General features: G+C 50.8%; 1 long non-coding RNA gene across 1 annotated transcript in view; it reads right to left on the reverse strand.

The window, feature by feature from the left end:
- LOC116806916 (uncharacterized) overlaps nucleotides 1-15,774 on the reverse strand; it is a 34,728-nt gene extending 18,954 nt beyond the window's left edge. Inside the window, exon 1 of the long non-coding RNA XR_012053371.1 lies at nucleotides 15,658-15,774. This is a non-coding gene — a long non-coding RNA (uncharacterized lncRNA). The remainder of the gene's footprint in view (nucleotides 1-15,657) is intronic.
- Between the last annotated feature and the right edge of the window lie 4,281 nt (nucleotides 15,775-20,055).

Raw genomic sequence — 20,055 nt, forward strand, 5'->3', positions numbered from 1 at the left:
TCACTGTCGAGGCAGGACGGGAATGAGAAGGCTCTGACTCAGAAGGCTCTGAAATGCCATGAAATCTCTGAAATGCCATGGCCACAGCCCTTAATTCAATCACTTGGGCTGAGGTTGATTCGTGGCTTCCCAGTACTTTGAGCTGTTAGTGAAAACACAGCTCTTTCCGCTTTTTTTTTTTTTTTTTTTTTTTTTTTAAGAGCCAGCGGTGGACTCTAGGACCCAGCGATGTTTGGCAAGGCGGAGGACCTGGCCCCTGGCCCCGTGGGCAGAGCCATGTGTCCCAAACCCGGCCGGGGGCAGCCAAGACTCTCTGCCAAGCCGAGTCACCCAGCTCGGCCCCCAGCTTCTCTTTGGTATTTCCTGGGGCCCCTGAACTTCGGATCCCCAGGGCACTCTAAGACCACTGATAAATGAGCGACCTGTCCCAACCTCATACATCAGTGCACGCTCCCAACAGGCTGCGAGAAACCCAGCAATTCCTCCGAGCTTCTGCCCTTCCCCCCACCCCGCCTAGCAATAAGTTTTCCCACAGTTTCTCGGCATCTCGCTCCGCGAGCCACAAGAGCAGGATCCGCAGGGTGCGAGAAGGGGCTGTTTCCCCGGGAATATAGAATTTCACCCAGGCTCCGAGACTCCCTGCACCACCCACACCTGCCCAATACAAGAGACTGCTCTCCTGTCCCCGCGCAGTTCCCTGATCCGCGACCCCACCCACCTCATTCCCAGCTCCGGGACCAGCAGCAGTGGTGCTGCTGCTGGGGACCGAGCTGGTGTCCCCCCCTGCCGGCTCGGTACGGTCTGGAGGGGATGAAGGGCTGGACTCATTGTCCAACATGGGGCTCTCGGCCGCCAGATCGCAGGGCGGAGCCGCTGCTGATGAGCCGGCTTCAGGGGGCGCGGCAGTGGGAGCCGCTGCGCCCTGTGGACGCCCCTCCCCCGTGGTGAGAGGGGCGGGCGCCACGGCAGCATCTCCCGGCGGGGCCGGGGGCGGCGGCGGCGGCCACGGCTCTCCCGCCGATCCTGAGGTCGGCGGCGGCGGCGGCTCTTGCATCCAGAACGCAGCAGGCAGCGCCGCGGTTGCGGCGATTCCTCCTGGGAGTGACGCCGGTGGCTCCAGGGTGGGCGGAGTCCAGGCTGCCGCTGCTGCCGGAGCAGCGGTGGGCGTTACAGTGAAGTCCGCTGTCGGCAGGGGTGGCGCCACGGCAGGCGTGGTGTAGAAGGCAGGCACCACCTCTGGCGTGGGAGTCCATCCCACAGTGGGCAGGGCGGAGAAGAACACGGGTGTCCCACTCAAAACGTGCTGTTGAACAGCAGATGCTGGCACCGTAAATGAAATCCAATGAACCAGACCGCATGACGTGCAGAGGGGCGGACTGGGAGGCAAAGGCTGTCCCGCCGGCACAATTGGAATTCCTGCTGGTGGCGGTGGGCGTGCCAGGGGAGGGACCAAAGGCTGCATCGCCGTCTGCGCAGGCTCCACCAGCGAAGGAGCCGGGGGGGGCGGCACCCGCCCCCGCTGCGCCCAGCACCACGGGCAGCACCAACCCCCCGCAAATGCAGTTTGGAAAGCGGGGGGCTGCGGGGCCGCAGGCGGCGGCGGCGCCCGCCAGTCCGGGGCTGCCCCGTGCAGTCCATGCAATGCCGGGTGTGCTGAAGCTGATAGCTGCGGCAAAGGCACCCCGGCTGCCTCGGGAGGGGCGGGCAGTGTCATCGGTACCGTGCTCTGGGCAGGGTGTGCCGCGCAGCCAGCCGCCGCGCGGGCTGCGGTGCAGTCCGCCTCCGGGATCCCGAAATGTTCCGGTCGGAATTCCTGCCTGTGTACAAGGCTATGTCGATGCCCGCCCAGATTGCAGCCAGGTCGGATGTGGTGGTGTCTCCTTTGCGCATTTGCGCCGTGAGACAGCGTCCAAGGTTGAGCCAGACCTTAGGGTCAAAGGGGAATCTGGGATTTACAGAAAATCCCCAGTCCCGAGCCCAACACAAAAGTCTGATCAGGTCGTTCTCAGAGAGCCAAGCTCCGATAAGAGGGATGCTGGCTCGCCAGGCAGTCAAGACTGCTTGCTCGACTGCCGATGGCTGGTTTCCCATTTTTAAGAATCTTTTCCCTAGCAGATGTCAACTTCAAGAGTCCAACAGTCCACTATTCCAGGGAAAACCCGTCCCGCTCAGTTCCGGGCTCTTAAGAGCCGGTCCACAGTCCAAACAGGACCCAGCCTTTTCCGGACAGCGTGGACTTCCAGCGTTACCTTTCTTAAGAAGGCAAAGGTGTCCATTCACAGCCACAGGCTGGTGGCGCGGAGCCGCGCTGCCGAGACCCCCCCTGCAATAAGCTGAGGTTCAGGTCGCCAGCCCAGGCTGTAGATTCACGAGGGGTCGCCAGATGTCGCTGTTGAGGCAGGACGGGAATGAGAAGACCGACTTAAAAGGCTGCTGAGAGTAAACCTCCGATTTATTCAAAATACACTGCTCTTTTATACAGAGCTTCGCAAGGACCAAATCCATTGGTTCTGAAGTGAAAACAACCCACTAATTGGTGCAGAGTTCTTGACGCACAGTGATAGAACTTAACTAAAAGCAATGTGAAAAACAAGTGAGATAAAGAATTATTTACATTCTCTCCAGCTCTTTCTCAGGTGTCTGCCTGGCTAGAAACTCTCAGTTTCTTTCTTTGACTGAATCTGAGTCCCACATGAGGAGGGCTCTCAGGCAAAAATATGGGAGCAGGAACAACAGTTCTTTATTAGGGAAGAAAATTTTTTTAAAAGATAAAATAAACAATGCAGAGAACCAAAACAACACTGACAGAGTCAGAATACAACCTGACCCCCTGTTAGTCAGGGTGTTGGCAGCAGTCTAATTGGGAATTATGGCTGCAGTCCTCCTGGAATGTCAGGTGTGGTTCTCTTGGAGCAGTGATCCTGTAGAAAAGGGTGTAGTCTTCCTGCAGTAGAAGAGACAGCTGTTCCTCAGGGATATCCAGTGCAGGACAAGCCGTGATGGTGTTCCAGAAACTCAAGATTATATCCAGGTAGAAATGTTTGGCTCCTCCCTCTGGGCAGAGCATCTCACAATGGGATGTTATAGTTCTTATCAGTCATGCAGTGACATTCAACAGCCCATTATCAGCAGATGTCACCCCTGAGAGAGGATTGGTTTGTGGAAGAGAGAAGGAAAACTGCCCACTTAACAGAAGACAACTGCTATACAGATGGGAAATGGAATACATCTTGCTTCTTCCATCTGGGACAATAGACCTTAGCAAAACCTAAGACGTTAAAAGGCTTTTGTGTAACTAAGAACAGTGTAAGGCCATCCACTGACTGACCTGTCCAAGTGAGAAGATAACAGTGACACAAGACAGTGCACCAGAGGAGACTGGGGAAGAGCTTGTTAACTCCTCTTTTCAGAAAAGTGTGAAACAACAGGGATGAAATCACGGGATAGAATAAAATTTATTGACTTCATCTCAGGATGTCATACAGATAAGTCAGGATGGGAAACCTAAACACGAAGAACCCTTGCAACATCAAAAGCTCTTGGGAATTTTTAAATAATGTATAAGCTAATGAATATGCATGTAACACCAGCAATGTAACTGTATATAAAGAACATGATTTTAAGTGTTTTTTTGTGCTCTTTGGCCGTTCATCAAAAGCATCCCAGCGCTGGAAATATTGTCCTTCTTTTACCCTATTATTATTAAACTTTTAAAAATTCTAAGGAGTGAACTCTGTTTTTCACAATTTGGAGGTTCCATCGAGATATACCTCAAGTCTCTGTGGCTCCAGGGGTCCCAGGGAGGAGGTGCCCCACTTAAAATTACAGTGGCCTGACCTGGCTTTTCCTGTAGCTATGAGAGACTGCAGGTTAACCCTCAGTCGATAGGATAAAAAGGACAAAACAAGAAAGGGGAGTAAAACTCCATAAGAAACTGTGGCAAATCCTAAACCGGTGAATGAAAAAACTACATGGGTGAGTATATCGCAAAAAAAAAAAAATCATGAAAAATCTGGGAGTGTGTGTGCATGTGTGTGAGACACGGATGGGACAGTGTGGAGTCTTTCTAACCGTGTTTCCGTCTCCCCATAAGGGGCCCAGCCGGTGATGAGATGAACGAATGTTGGAGACTGAGTGATAGTCTGGAACGGGGAGGATTAGATACCTTGGGGCTAAAACAGGGATTAAGGAAACAAAGGGGACTAGATGTCATGGTTTAGGGCAAATTTGGGAGAAAACCTCCAGAAGGAGCCCTCAGAAAGCAAACCCCAAGGCCCTTCCCCCCACCTAGTTTGAGAAGAATTTCCTAAGAAAGAAGTAGAAAAAAACCTGTTTATTGAACAGGCAAAGCACTCCCCAGCACAAAAAAATTAGCAATACCAGATGACAAAACTCTTTCATCTCTCTGAAGAGATGACAAGTTCAGAAAGTCTCTCCTGGGAGTGGTCGCTCCGTTACCAGTCCCTCCGGTGCTGAGAATGGATGCTGCAGGCCACAAAGTGCAAAAATCTCAGTGTTTTCCCAGGTCCCAGTCCGGAGCAGGTTTGAATGGTTCCAGGAAAAGGGAAAGAAAGACAGTCCAGGGAAAATTCAGACTGCCTCGCTAAACTAACTAACAAGCAAAAAGCAAAAGCAAGCACAAGCAGGAGCAAGAGCAAAGGCAAAAAGCAAAAGCAGCACTATGTACTGCGCCGTCTGTGTTCAGCAGACCGTGGGGGAGTGAGCAGGCTGATAACAAAACAAAACTTTGCTTTTCAGAGCCAGTCTTGAAGGCACAGAACATAATATCCAGCATAAACAGAACAGACGACTGGGGATACAAGCTTCATAACATCATCCTAGGACATTAGAATTGCCTGTAATCTAGACTGCAGGAATCCTAATTCCAAGGTACTGCTACGCTGACTCATATCTGACTTCCTGTAGGAATCTCGGCTATATTGAGGGCTGGGTTGTCGCTGTCGAGGCAGGATGGGAATGAAGAGACTCTGACCAGATCAGAAGGCTGTAATAGTAAAACTCCGATTTATTCAAAATACACTGCTCTTTTATACAGAGCTTCGTGAGGACCAAATCCATTGGTTCTGAAGTGAAAACAACCCACACCATTGGTGCAAAGTGCTTGACGCACAGTGATAGAACTTAGCTATAAATAATGTGAAAAACAAGAGAGATAAAGAATTATTTACATTCTTCTCCAGCTCTTTCCCAGGCTTTTTGCCTGGCTAGAAACTCTTAGTTTCTTTCTTTGACTGAATCTGAAACCCACATTTCCCCCTTTTTGTTTAAAGAAGGAGGCGGTGTTTGTCAGAACACCTTGCAAAGAAGAGGACAAACGCGACTCCGAGGTTCACTAGTTGATAATTCAAAACCCCGATTGGATGTTGGCTCAGAACAGTCAAAGAGATTTTGACTTACACTATAACTCTTTACAAACTCAACTATTAAATCTAAAACTCCATCACCAACACCAAAACATTGTTAGTCTGCTTGTAACACAGGCAGTCTAACTCATCACCAGTCCATGTCCAAAAGCAAAGTGAATCAAATGTTCATTTTCCCCTTGTGGAGGGGCCGGCTGACTGATGGTCGGTGTCTTGATCATCATCCGAAGATTGTGATGGATGGTCAGCACCATGGTCACCGCTCACAGGCTTTCTGTTGACCACATTCTGTTTCTGCTGTCTCAAGTCAGGGTGAACACACTTTGCAGGTATCCATCGTACCCTGGTACCTATGGAGACACATGCATACCCGCGGCCCCAAGTAATGAGGTCGCACGGACCCTCCCACCTATTGGTGACAAGGTCCCGCACCCAGACCTTCACTCGGTGCAGGTGCGTCTCACCTGCTGAATGCAGTGAGAGAAAATGATTCAAAATAACAGGAATCTCTGAATTCTTTGGCACAGTTAAATGGTTGATTGTATACAAAGCTTTCTTCAACTGACGGTGTGGAGTCTCTCCTGGCACTCCCCCTTTTTGTTTCTCCAGAACACGCTTTAAAGTGCCATGTGCGCGTTCAACAATGGTTTGAGCTGTTGGTGAATGCGCAGTGCCGAACTTGTGTGAGACTCCCCACAGGCGCAAAAACTGACGTACCTTCTGTGAGGCATAGGCAGGGCCATTGTCAGTCTTTACGCATGAAGGTATCCCCAGAACTGCAAAAGCCATCCTCCAATGAGTAATCGCGTTGCAACTCTTCTCCCCCGTGTGAACAGTTGCCCACATGGCGGAGGAGAAGGTGTCGACAGACACATGCACATACTTGAGTCGACCGAACTTGGCAATGTGTGTAACATCTGTTTGCCAGAGCTGCAAGGCCTTCAGGCCTCTTGGGTTCACCCCCGCCGGTAAAGGTGCAGCAAACCCATGACAGTCAGCACAAGAGCTGACAATGTCACGAGCCTTGGTTGCTGTCAAATCAAACTGTTTTTGCAAAGTATGTGCACTTTGGTGAAAAAAGTCGTGCGATGCCTTGGCTTCTGCAGTTCTATCAGGCTGAGGTGCCACCCATGCAGGGTTAGCCAACCTATCAGCCCTGGCGTTACCTTCAGTTATAAAACCTGGTAAAGTGGTGTGACTCCGAATGTGCAGGATGTAGTACGGATGAACCCGGTCCTGAATTGCACACCACAATCCTCTCAGCAATTGAAACAAGATGGCACTGTTGACCTCCTTCAGCAGTGAGCAATCTAACTGCTTAGTTACGTCTGCAACATAAGCAGAGTCAGTGACCAAATTCAAAGGCACCTGAGAGAACCTCTGAAACGCCATAGCAACAGCTTTCAGCTCAACCAACTGGGCTGAGCCGGACACATGGCCTTCCAGCACTTGCCATCCAGACTCATCCTTCCAGGTCACAATGGCGTTTCCCGTTTTCCCTGAACCGTCAGTGAAGACAGTGGGTCCCCAAACTGGCACTTGACTATTTTTTGGTCGCAAGAATAGATTGATTGTCTTTGCCATTTGCAACAATTTGCGACTGGGCAGATGGTAAACAATTTGCCCCAAAAAAATTTGCAGCGCACATTGCAAAGGAACATTCTTGATGAGACACCACTCAAAGGTGTCCCGTTCCATTGGAAGAATGATCCTCGCAGGATCGGCTGCCATCAATTGCAAACACCGATAACGGCATTTGATTATCAGCTGGGCAACCAAATCAATCAGCAAAGACACTGTCTTTTTTAGTTGATGGGGTAAAAAAAACCCACTCTAAGATGTGCAAAGGATCAGGCCATTTTTCATTCCACTGGCCAATGATACCCGTGGGATGACTGTCTGGATAGGTAATAAAAACAGTGATATCAATGGAAGGGTCTACTCGGTAAACCTGGCAAGTAGACAGAGCCTTTTGAACCTCCTCCAGTGCTTGCTGTGCTTTAGGAGTCAATTTCCGAGGCAAACTCAGGTCTGGGTCCCCCTGTAAAAGTTTGAACAGCGGGGACAGCTGCGCTGTGGTCAGCCCCAGATAGGGACGGAACCAATTGAGGACCCCAAGCAATCTCTGGGCATCATTCAGGGTTGCAATAGACTCTGGAAATTGCACCTTCTGATGTTGAATGGTTCGCTCAAGAATCTTGAGCCCCAAATACTTCCAAGGAGGTCGGCTCTGAACCTTTTCCGGAGCCACTTGCAGTCCATAAGAATGCAAGGCGGAGAACAACTGAGGCCGAACGCTCTGCAGTTCCTCCCGAGTGGGAGCCGACACCAGAATGTCATCCATGTAGTGATAACAATACACATCAGGGAACTGCTCGCGGACTCCGGACCAGGCCTGGGCCACATACCATTGACAAATGGTTGGACTGTTCTTGCAGCCCTGTGGCAAAACTTTCCATTGATATCTCCGTACAGACTGATCATTGTTGACAGAAGGCACAGTAAAAGCAAATTTTGGTCTGTTATCAGGACGCAGAGGGATCGTGAAAAAACAATCTTTCAAATCAATGATCAAGATGTCCCAACCTGCAGGGAGCATGGTAGGCGAGGGCATACCAGGCTGCAATGCCCCCATGCTTTCCATGACTGCATTGACTTTTCGGAGGTCCTGTAACAACCTCCATTTCCCCGACTTCTTCTTGATTACAAAAACAGGTGTGTTCCAGGGACTGGTAGAAGACTCAATGTGTCCCTGGCTAAGCTGATCCTGAACTAACTCATGAAGGGTGACTAATTTCTCAAATGGCAGGGGCCACTGGTTCTCCCAGATGGGTCTGGTCACCAACCACCGTAAAGGCAGTGTAGGGTAATCTGTGCCCTTCAACACAGTGACCCCCGTCAAAACTCCGTCCCTATGCGCACACCCCAGGCTGCCAGCACATCCCGCCCCCAAAGAGTGACCGGAGCTGCAGTAACATAGGGCCGAACCTTAGCTGTCTGCCCTTCCGTGTTTTTGATCAACACAGCCTGCCGGCTCACAAATGTCTGTGCTGCACCCCCCAAGCCTTCAATGGCCTCTCCCACAGAGTCCAAAGGCCACTTAGGAGGCCACACAGAGGCGGAGACGACTGTCACGTCGGCCCCGGTGTCGATCAAACCTTGCAGCTGGATCCGAGACGGGCTGGCACCTGGCAAAACCACGGAGCACATCATCTGTGGGCGATTGGAAGAAATGAGCGCGGACCAGAGGACTTGTGGCAATCCCATGGATCCGGAGCCACCATCTCCACGCATCTGTTGATCTGCCCTGGGAACACACGACTGGAAAGGCACAAGTTGAGCAATGCAGGTTCCTGCCAGAATAACGACAGGAGGGGAGGGTGTGCAAACCATAGCACAAATCTGGCCCATAAAATCAGAATCAATGACACCCGGGTGCACAAAGACTCCCAGAAGGGTAGTGTTAGACCGCCCCATCAACAATGCACCCAATCCATGACCTAAAGTCCCAAATGCATTCAGAGGTACCCTGTGCACCTCAGTAGAATCTAAGACGACTGCTGCTGCGGTGTGTACATCCACCCCGGCAGAGCCATGGGTACCTGTGTCAAGTTGACTGGGGCACCCTGCACTGGTGCTGTGCTCTGGGGGATCACTTGTGTCAGCGCGCAGTTCCCCTGTGCGCTCCTGCCCCCGTTTCCCAAGCCTGTCAAACGCTTACCATTAGCATGGTAAGTAGACTTGCATTTCTTCGCAAAATGACATGGCTTACCACACCTGGAGCACAGAAAATTAGAGTCTGACCCCTTCTTGACTTTTGTCCCCTGCACCTGCTTGCCCTTCTTCTTCCCCTTCTTGCGCCGACCAGTCCCTGAGGACGACAGGCCTGCCTGCAAAGATGCTGCCAGAACAGACATTTTATGGTCCACTGTACCAACCTTGGAACAAGCCTCGACCGTGTCTGTCAATGATGGATCGCCCGGCAATGCATCTATAATTTTCCTACAATCCTCATTTGCGTTGTCCCTTGCCAAAGTTTTGCACAAAACCTGCCTCAAAGTCTCATCCTCAATCTGCTTCTCCAAAGCAGCTGCAAGCCTCTCAACAAATGGCAGGAACAACTCTTTGGCCCCCTGTGCTATCTTTACATATCATTGCCCGTGAGCAGCTGTCTCCATGGTCTTGAGCAATGCCGCAAAGCCTATCTTCTGGGCCTGCTCAAGTACGATGTGGTGCCAAGTAGCCTGAAAATCAGGACTGGCAAAGTTATTGAGTCCCATGAGTGCGTCCACCCCCACACAGCACCTAGGGTCTGTCTGAGGATAGTGTTGATTCTCAGCTGCAACCCTGTCGGCCATCCTCCTCCAGTTGCTCATCAAAAGATCCATCTGCACAGGTTGGAACAACACAGAGGCCAGATGTTTGATATCATAGGGAGCCAGCAGGTCAGTGTTCATCACTCTGAGGACCTGCATCAATGGGGCAGAACCCAGCCCATGTTTTGCCACCTTGTCCTGCAAATCCTGTACAACCTCCCAAGCTATAACTTCGTGCTTGTCCTGTTGTCCTGAATTTGGGACAGCCTTGTGCACAGGAAAGGCTTGAAGCTTACGTCGCACTGAAGCACCGTTACCCCCACCCCCTTGTGCTCCCCCTGGGGAGGACAGAGCAATCAACTGGCTGCTAGGCACGGTCTCAGCCTCCTTGAGAGGCGGGTTCAAAACCACAGCACCAGGCTTTCCCACCCGCTCTAACAAATCCCAATCACACGCTTCCATAGCGCTTTGCCTGACCGCATCCCAGAAGCGACGGGGATTTATCGGTCGCACAGACACCTGACAGGGAGGCAGCATCCACAGATCTCTCTGGGTTGCTCGCTGCCCTTGTTGGTGTTGGCGTACCGACAGACAGTCAGGCCCCCGTGACAGAATCAAGATCAAATCATCGCTGTCACTACCTGCCTCCTGTGACAGGGGTGTGTGGGACAGTCTGCGATCCATAGGGGAGGGTGGGCTGACGGGAGACACCGAGGCTGGGGAAGCGGCTATCGACCGCGAAGCTGAAGAACTTGGCACGGCCCACGAGCCAACAGCTCCCGAACTAGGAGGGCCAGCCGCCGGTGACGGGGTGGGGACTGGAACCATCACCGGCTGCTCGGTGGATCCTTTCATCACAGATGGCAATATGAAAGCATCAGCAGGAGCTTGCAACACCGTGGATGTGATGTGCATTGAAGCTGAAGTCATCGGAGGTAGGAACGGCACTGGCTGCTGGGGTGCAGCAGGCATCACAGGCACTGAAGCAACAGCGGGCGGGGCAGGAGGCAGAACTGCCACCGCCGAAGTAGCAGGTGGGGCGAGAGGCAGAGGTGCTGCCGTTGAGACAGCGGGGGGGGGGGGCGGGGGCAGGAGCCAGAGGCACCGCTGGAGCCACTGAAGCAGCGGGCATGGCGAAAGGCAAAACCGCTCCAGCCGAGGGCGCGGCGGGCAGGGTGTCAGGCCCCATCGCTGGGAGCGCCGGCACCACAGCAGGCGTGGCGTGGAAAGCAGGCACCGCCTCCAGCGCTGGCGTCAGTCCCGGGGCAGGGAGGGCCGAAAATGACACCGAAGTGCCCCCCATAACATGCTGTTGAACCATTGACGCTGGCACCGTGAAAGAAATCAAGTCAGTCCCAGCACATGTCGCGCAGCGGGACGTTACGGGAATCAGCTGCGCTGGCCCCGCCAGTAGAACCGGAGCCCCCGCGGGAAGCGGGAGTTGTGCCAGGTAGTGAACGAAAGGCTGCATCCTTGGCCCCAGCAGTAGATGGGGGCAAGGCCCATACATCTGCACAGTTTCCATAGCTGATAATGAAGGAGTCAGGGGGGCCACTGCCCCCGCAGCACCTGGCGCCGCGGGCCGCACCACCCCTCCCCCCAGCTGCAGACTGGAGAGGGGCCCCAACAAGGGCTGAACCAGCTGAGCCGTCTGGTCAACCGATGGACAGGGTCCAGGCTGTCACGGTGAAGATGGAACAGCCCCCAACAGGCTGTGCAAAGGCGGGTGGGCCAAGCCCGAGAGCTGCAACGATGGCACTCCCAGCACCTCCTGAAAAGCAGGTGCTGGCACTCGCACCGTGCCCAAGGCAGACTGTGCCTGTTCAGCCAGCCGGGGTATAGTCTGCTGTGCAATCTGCGGCTGATTGGCTGGCAAAAATTTCCCAAGCTGAGTATAGCCATGGGGTTGGGGAGTGCTGGGACCAGCAGGAGTCCCCGGCGACACGCGAGACACCACTAGACACAGAAGCGGCCTCATCGCTCCCGGAGAGAACACTCTCAGAGTCCATGCTCCCTGGGGCTCCCTCCCGCAGGGGCATATACGCGCGCCCCCAGACCGAAAACAGTGTGGATGCCTCCTCGTCCTCCTTGTGCATCTGCTTCATGAGGCACTGCCCCAAATCGCGCCAGAGCTTTCGATCAAAGGCCCGCCCAATGTCTGCAGAGAATCCATGATCCTGAGCCCAGATTAAGAGCCATATCAGTTCCTCCTCAGAGACCCGAGCCCCCATCTGCGGGATAGAGACTTTCCAGGTGGACAAGACCGTCCGATCAGCTGCAGACGCCTGATTCCCCATTGCTATGAGATCTCCCATCAGCGAATGTCCACTTTTAGAGACAAGACAGTCCTCTCCTCCAGGGACACCCCGTCCTGCACAGTCCCGGCTTTTAAAAGCCGAACCGCGGTCACAATAGGACCAAGCCTTCTACAGAAGGCGTGGACTTCTAGCATTACCTTTCTTAAGAAGGCAAAGGTGTCTGTTCATAGCCACAGGCTGGTGGCACGGTGCCGCGCCGCTGAGACCCCCCCGCAAGACGCTGAGGTTCAGGTCGCCAGCCCAGGCTGTAGATTCATGAGGGGTCGCCAGATGTCGCTGTCGAGGCAGGATGGGAATGAAGAGACTCTGACCAGGTCAGAAGGCTGTAATAGTAAAACTCCGATTTATTCAAAATACACTGCTCTTTTATACAGAGCTTCGTGAGGACCAAATCCATTGGTTCTGAAGTGAAAACAACCCACACCATTGGTGCAAAGTGCTTGACACACAGTGATAGAACTTAGCTATAAACAATGTGAAAAACAAGAGAGATAAAGAATTATTTACATTCTTCTCCAGCTCTTTCCCAAGCTTTTTGCCTGGCTAGAAACTCTTAGTTTCTTTCTTTGACTGAATCTGAAACACACACTGGGTTGGTACAGAGTGCAAAAAGATGAAATGCAGAAAATCTGAAGCCCCAATATACCCTTGAGGCATGAATTGTTAGGCTGATGGAAGTGTTAAGCTGCTGAGCTGAAGACATTGAAGAAGCTGATTAGGTCCACTTGATAGCAAAGCAAATGTGAAAGCTTTGTAGTGGGGCCTTTTAAAGTTTGTCTATGTGTTGTTACATGGCTGGGGTTTTATAAGTATTTGGGTAGTGGGAGAAAGGGTTTAAGATGGGGAATCTTAGAAGGGTTTAAGAGGATTTTTGGGAAGTAGGACACTGTGTAACTAATAAGCATTTGCGAAGGAATATTAGAACATAACAAGAAGAGTACCTTATTATGTAAATGTGTGTGAGGTGTATGTGTATGTCTCATTTTGTGTGACTGACAAGTATAACTGCTGGATGAATGAGATGTACTATTAGTATGAGGTGAAAGAGGAGCCTGGATTTGCAGTTCCATTCTCCGGGCGACCAGGGCAGCTGGAGAAAGGAGAAGCACTTGTTGTATTGTTTTATAATAAAATTTTTGTGTGTTTTGTGAGTGCAGTTTTGTGTTTGAGTTGTGGACCTGGGTGTGAGCCTTGGGTCTTGTGTGAGTGTAAAACCTCTCATAAGAGGTAGGTAGTACTGTACTGCCTCTCACAGGAGTGCCTGGTGTCGGGAGTGTTGTAGGGTGGAATTAGGAACCAGATTTCAGGCAATAAATTTCCTAATTTCTGCAGGGCACGAAGAAGTAGGCAGCCCAAAGTTAGGAAAAGCCTGGAGGGAAGCAGAAGCTGAATCACGACAGGCAGAGATCATTAAACACCTTTAAAATAACAGAAGTAAAAAACTGGGACCCCTTAGATTTTCTCCTTCCTCCATATCCATCAGTACCCAATGCACCCCCCTCCACACCTGGATGGACCCAGCTAGAATACATGGGGAAGAGTAGCCCAGTGGGAAGAGTTGAAAAAAGAGGACCAAGCAATATCACTATACTCCCACCGGGAAGCTCCATTGAGAGGGGCACTGTGACACGGGGTTAGGAATTAGAAGGGTACTGACTAGAAATAGATATTAAGATGATATATTGCTTAGTATTTGCTGCATTTTTCTGTGCTAACTGCCTGTAAAGGGAAGACAAGGTGTATGTGGAAGACAGGGTGTACGTGCGAGCACAACATGAAAGAATACAAGGATGTGTGATAAGGGAAGCATGATGGTCACCAAAACAGGACAAAATTAAAAGGCTATCAAGACACAAAGCTCCTTGGACCCCCGAACCAGATTAGACCAATCTCATGGTTTGGACTGTGACCAAAGGATCAGTAAGCATGCACAAGAAGATGGGATGAGACGGTCAACTTTGATGAAGACCATTTACTTCATCCCATGCAACCCCCAATATGATCAGTGCGCTGGTGCAAGGGGCTGATAAGTTAATTAGCATATGAAGTGGGACAAGGTGGAGCCAGGAAATTAATATGCATAAATGTATTGCAGAACCTAATGTATATGTAACATTTTAGAGGATAAAATGAATGCTGAGAGCAGGTAGATGTGCATGCCTTTGCGGAAGTATCCCACGTGCGTCTGGCCGAAAAAATACATACTTTATAACTCACTTTGAGTTTTAGAGTCTTTCTGCGAATCAGTACAAGGGGGAATTGGGTTTGTAACTGTCCCACTTAATTCCTCTGATGTAGGGCCCTTTAAAAACAAATTAAAAGGCCTACTAGAAGATCCTATTGGATTAGCAGTGTTACAGTGAGCTCATGGGCACCCTGTGCCCCCCCTTCCCTGGGACCTTGTGACTCTGATCAAGATAACCCCTGGACCCTCCTTTCTACCCCTACGGGGTTGGCAGAGAGCCAGGAAAGCCCACCCTGTCCAAAGCCTATATAGACCCCTGACATTTCCTGTTTGCTCTCTTTTGCCCCGCTCTCCACATGGACAACACAGAATAATGAGAGCTGAACCAACTTATATTGGGGTAAGAGCCTCTTTTGAATATCTTTCCCTTCTCCTGATATTCCTCCCCTCACAGCCCCTTATCTCTGAGCTAGTCGGATTATTCGGGGGGCTGCGTGAGGGGGGGAACCACAGTTGGCGCCCAACATGTGCTGCCGTTAAGCCCACGCAGAAGCTGGAGCCCTTATTTCAAAAGATCTCGAATAGCTTTTGGGACAGTCAACTGCCCTAGTACTCTAGCTGGCTTTAAAGGCTTTGAGTGACAGGGAAAAGTTGGGGACCTTGCCTGAGTACCCCAGGCAAGCCGGATGGAGAGGGACCCCAGACGAATTCACACAGGAACCCCGCAGTTCACAGGCTTGGTGAGTCCTTCGTTCACGTCACCCAGGACCGTGCCTGGCTGGGAGGAGTTACTATAAGTGACTGAGGGGGCTGCTTGCGAGAGGGGGTGCTAGGGACTAGGGACCATCTGCAAGACAGCGTGGAAACGGTGGGCTGAGAGTACCCACGTTCCCCCGGGGGGGGAAAGTGACAGGAGGGAGCTCTGGCAAGTGGCGGGACGAGCTCCCTTCTCCCCCCCGCCCCGCACCCGGATTTCCGTGTTACGGAGGGAAATTCAATTAATTCGTGCTGTGTTATAAGTCTGGTGGAGAATAGACCAGCGATACGATTAAAATAATGGGTACAAAACTGTCGCTGGAACAAAAGAGCACACTAAAACACCTTAGCAATATCTTGAACAATGTATTGTTCTCAAATAAGCTCCTCCTGCATTTTGTATGCTGGCTAACAGCAGAAATACCAAATTTCACTGTGCAAGAACTGAATTCACTTCTTTTTTGAGACCAAATTGGACAAGTATTAACTTTAAAAGTCGAAAATGGTGAACATAAAGCTTCTCTATTTATTCAGATTTTTTTACAAGCATGAAAAAAGATTTTGGAATCAGAAAAAAGCAAACAAACACAGAATCACAGTCCGAATACTCTGTTTTCCCTAACCTGCCCACCTCCTCAGTATCCCAGTCCTGAAACCCCTTCACCCACCCATTATCCCCTTCTAACACCTGGTCTTACCGAGAAATATAGTCCGGAGTTCTCTTCAGAGAGAATTGCAGCGTCTCTGAAACACACGCGGAGGGATCATGGCGGCGACCATGTGCTCCGACCTGATCCCTGACCCCCCCCACCCCCTCCCCCTCACATTCCTTTCCTTCCCCCACCCTCCAACCCCTCTTCCACCCTCTTCTCCAATGACTTCTTATCTCCCACCGCTCCCCCACACCCTCCTTATCAGTGCCAGCCCCCACGTTGCCCCGGGAACAGGGGCGGGGCCGGCCCCTGCACAGCTCCCAGCCTTGGCGCTGAGGATGGGGCGGGGGGAGGTCAGGGTGGGGGGAGGTCAGGGCAGCCCAGCAACTCACAGCATGGGCGGGGCCCGAGTTTGCACGGAGGCGCAGCAACCCAGGGACAGGGGGTGCAAGCTGCCTCTCACCGGGACTGAAGGGGTGGTGGGGAGGCATAACCCTGCCTCTACCAGCATTAGAGATGAATCTATACCATCTGTAGCACCGGTTGCTCATTTCGGAAGAGGAAATGGTAACAGAACATATCAACCACTACCATATAGAGACAAAACTGAAATCTCTAAAGTTCAGAGAGAATTTGGGAGGTCCAGTGAGATTTTTAAAGGGATGATAAGGGCAACATTCAATTCAAATGAAATGGTACCTAGAGATATCACTGATTTGTTTAAATGTTTACTAACACCTTCTGAATATGAGATATGGGAAAATAAGTGGAAGTTAGCTTTGACAGCAGTCTTACAAGAAATACAACATACACCCAGTGAAGCCCTTGAAAGTGATGGCAATGCTATTACAATACACCATTTATACGGTCCAGGAGACATACAATGCCCAGAAAAACAAACCAGACTGTTGTGTAGGTCGGTTTTGGAAAAAATCTGTAATGCTGCAGAAAAGACTTTGTTTCAATTACCAGGAATTGAGGTTAAATGCAGCTATATCAACATTAAACAGTTTCCTTCTGAGAGTTTCCTACAGTTGGTGGACCGTTTGAGAAGCCAAGTTGCAAAAAAAGTGCAAGACACCAGGGTACAAACAGAGTTGATTAAAGAAAAGGCTCAGAGGAATGCCAATGAGACCTGTCGTAGGATTATTCTCAGTCTTCCTCTCGATCTAGCACCTAGTCTCGCTCAGATGGTTGATACCTGCGCTAGGAGAGCAGAGCTGCTCGATACCCCTGACAGTCATACAACATCTGCAGAAATACAGCCTGCTGCCACTGCTGAATCAAGCCCAAGGAAGCAACATAGGTCATCACAACACCTGCAGCACATCATCTGCCTACGTTGCAAGAAACCAGGACACTTAGCCAGAAGCTGTCCTCAAAACCAGGACAAGAGACAGATCAACAAACAAAAAAACTGAGTGTACAGCGCGTCCTCACAGCGAAAAGAACTATGCGCAAAGACATAAATATAGTGGGACGCACACGGGACAATGCCTCCCTCTTAACAAATAAGAGGGAGGGTGGGAATCATGGGGGGGGGGGAGAGAAAAATAAAAATGTAAAATGTATAACTAACAAGGTTTGGCAGCCGCTAGGCCGACCTCGCCTAGTGACTGCCAAAGGATTTAGTTTCAGATCCACTGATTGGAAAGTTATTGTAGTGGACCTGCCAAACAGCTCACAAGACCTGCAGGCATACGATATGGAACTGAACAGTGAGTATTTTGTTATTGGGGACACAGCATACACACCTCCAGAGACTGAAATAGTTCCCATTGCTACTAAGGGAAAAATATCCAGCCTTATGCTGTTGGCACACTGTTTACACCCACCCTTCTATCTAGAAAAGGGGCAAATTCTGGCACAAGCCATTCCCATCCCAGTGGAAATAACAGCGGAAGGAAAATCACCAGAAGTCTACTGGGCAGAGGTAGTAGGAGAGGATAAACCCTCCATGACATGAAACCTAGCACATGGATCAGAGCACCTCCAGGTGGAAGGGGTTCAGGACACAGGTGCAGACATCACAGTGATACCTAAAACCATGTGGCCATCACACTGGGAATTGCAACCTGTGGCAGGCCAACTTCAGGGTATAGGAGGAACCACATTGGCAAAAATTTCAAAAAATGTAGTGCAAATTGAGGGACCTGATAAGAAATCGGCAAGTGTTCGCCCATTTGTGGCAGACTATAAAGCTCCTCTGTGGAGGAGAGATACCATGTCCCAGTGCGGAGTCCAGTTAATCATTCCTAAGACACCCCAGGAGTTTCGGAAGTAGCCACTGTAGAGCGCCCTGCCCCCAAGTTAAAGTGGTTGGATAACACCCCAAAGTGGGTAGCACAGTGGCCTTTGAGTAGTGAGAAACTTGAGGCGCTTTATAAACTTGTAGAGGAGCAGGTAGCTCAAGGACACCTGCAAGAAACAGACAGCCCTTGGATTTTCCCAGTCTTTGTAATAAAGAAACCTGGGAAGGACAAGTGGAGATTGCTCCATGATCTCAGAGAGATAAACAAAATTGTGGAGGACATGGGACCTCTCCAACCGGTGATGCCTAGTCCAGCTATGCTTCCCCAGGACTGGAAATTAGCTGTATTAGATATAAAGGACTGTTTCTTCCAGATTCCATTGCACCCTGAAGATGCCCCGAGGTTTGCATTCTCAGTTTCTACCATCAATCGGGAAGCCCCGATGAAACGCTACCACTGGAAAGTTTTGCCCCAAGGTTTAAAATCCAGTCCTTTCATATGCCAACAGTATGTAGCAGCACTACTGTCTCCAGTACGTGCAGAGAGAAAGGATGCCATCATCCTTCACTACATGGATGATATGCTTGTGTGTGCTCCCAATGACTCTATACTCCAATACACGCTTGACCTAGTGGTTAAAGTTTTAACCTCTGTTGGATTTCAATTGCAGGAAAACAAAGTTCAAAGAATGCCACCTTGGAGATACCTGGGCCTGGAAATTTCTGCACGGACTATTGTCCCACAGAAATTGGAGATTAATTGCAACCCCAGAACATTAGCAGACCTCCACTCGCTGTGTGGGTCTTTATATTGGGTAAGGCCCTGGCTAGGCCTCACAAATGAGGACCTGGAACCTCTTTTCAATTTATTGAAGGGGGAGAGGGAGCTGGCCTCCCCCAGGGAACTGACTCCAGAGGCAAAGACAGCAATCGAAAAGGTACAGAAGGCCTTGTCTGAAAGGCAGGCACGTCACTGTCCCCCAAACGTGCCTTTCCAGTTCATTGTTCTAGGAAAGCTGCCACACCTGCACGGGTTGATTTTCCAATGGACCGAGGGGCAGAATGATCCACTCTTAATCATAGAATGGGTTTTCCTATCACTCCAAAGATCCAAAACCATCACTAGGCCACAAGAGCTGATAGCAAAGCTGATTCAGAAGGCCAGGGTGAGGTTGTGCGAATTAGCAGGGTGTGACTTTGCATGTATTCACCTCCCAGTCAGGCTTTCTGAGGAGGGAAGGAACTCTCCTGAGAGACTGACCAAAGGGATGTTTGAGCATTTGCTCCAGAGCAGTGCCAGTCTCCAGCTATCTCTGGACAGCTACAGGGGACAAATATCAGTCCATGCCCCATCTCACAAGTTGTTAAATGAGGAATTCCACCTTATTCCTCAAGAGAAAAGGAGCCGGAGGGCACTCAAGGCTCTCACAGTGTTCACTGATGCCTGTGGGGCTTCCCACAAGTCGGTGATGACTTGGAGAAATCCACAGACTTAGCTTTGGGAAGCTGATGTTGAGCTTGTGGAGGGATCCCCCGAAGTGGCTGAACTGGCTGCAGTGGTGAGATCTTTTGAGAAGTTTTCTGAGCCATTCAACTTGGTGACAGACTCTGCCTATGTGGCAGGTGTAGTGTCCAGGGCGGAGCAGGCTGTGCTCAAAGAAATAGAAAATGAACACCTCTTCAGGTTGCTCTCAAGGCTAATTTATTTAATCTCTCACCAAGAGCATCCATTCTTTGTGATGCATGTGAGGTCACACACTGATTTGCCAGGTGAGATTGCAGAGGGGAATCGCAAAGCAGACTCCCTTGCTGCACCAGTTGAAAAAGCACGTCTCCCTGATGTTTTCCAACAGGCAAAGCTGAGTCACCAGCATTACCATCAGAATGTGCCAGGTCTAATCGGACAGTTTCAGCTAACACAGAGTCAGGCCCGAGCCACTGTGACCAACTGTCCTAATTGCCAGCTCCAGGCCGTGCCATCATTGGGCACGGGGGTAAACCCCAGAGGCCTTAGCACCTGTGAGGTATGGCAGACAGACGTCACACACATTCAGAGTTTTGGTCGCCTTGAATGTGTTCATGTAAGCGTGGACACATTCTCAGGTGCAGTGTATGCCTCTGCTCATATAGGACAAAAGGCTTCACATGTCAAACAGCCCCTAGTGCAAGGATTTTCAGTATTGGGGGTGCCA

The sequence above is a fragment of the Taeniopygia guttata genome, chromosome W, assembly GCF_048771995.1.
Source record: "Taeniopygia guttata chromosome W, bTaeGut7.mat, whole genome shotgun sequence".
NCBI lineage: Eukaryota > Metazoa > Chordata > Aves > Passeriformes > Estrildidae > Taeniopygia > Taeniopygia guttata.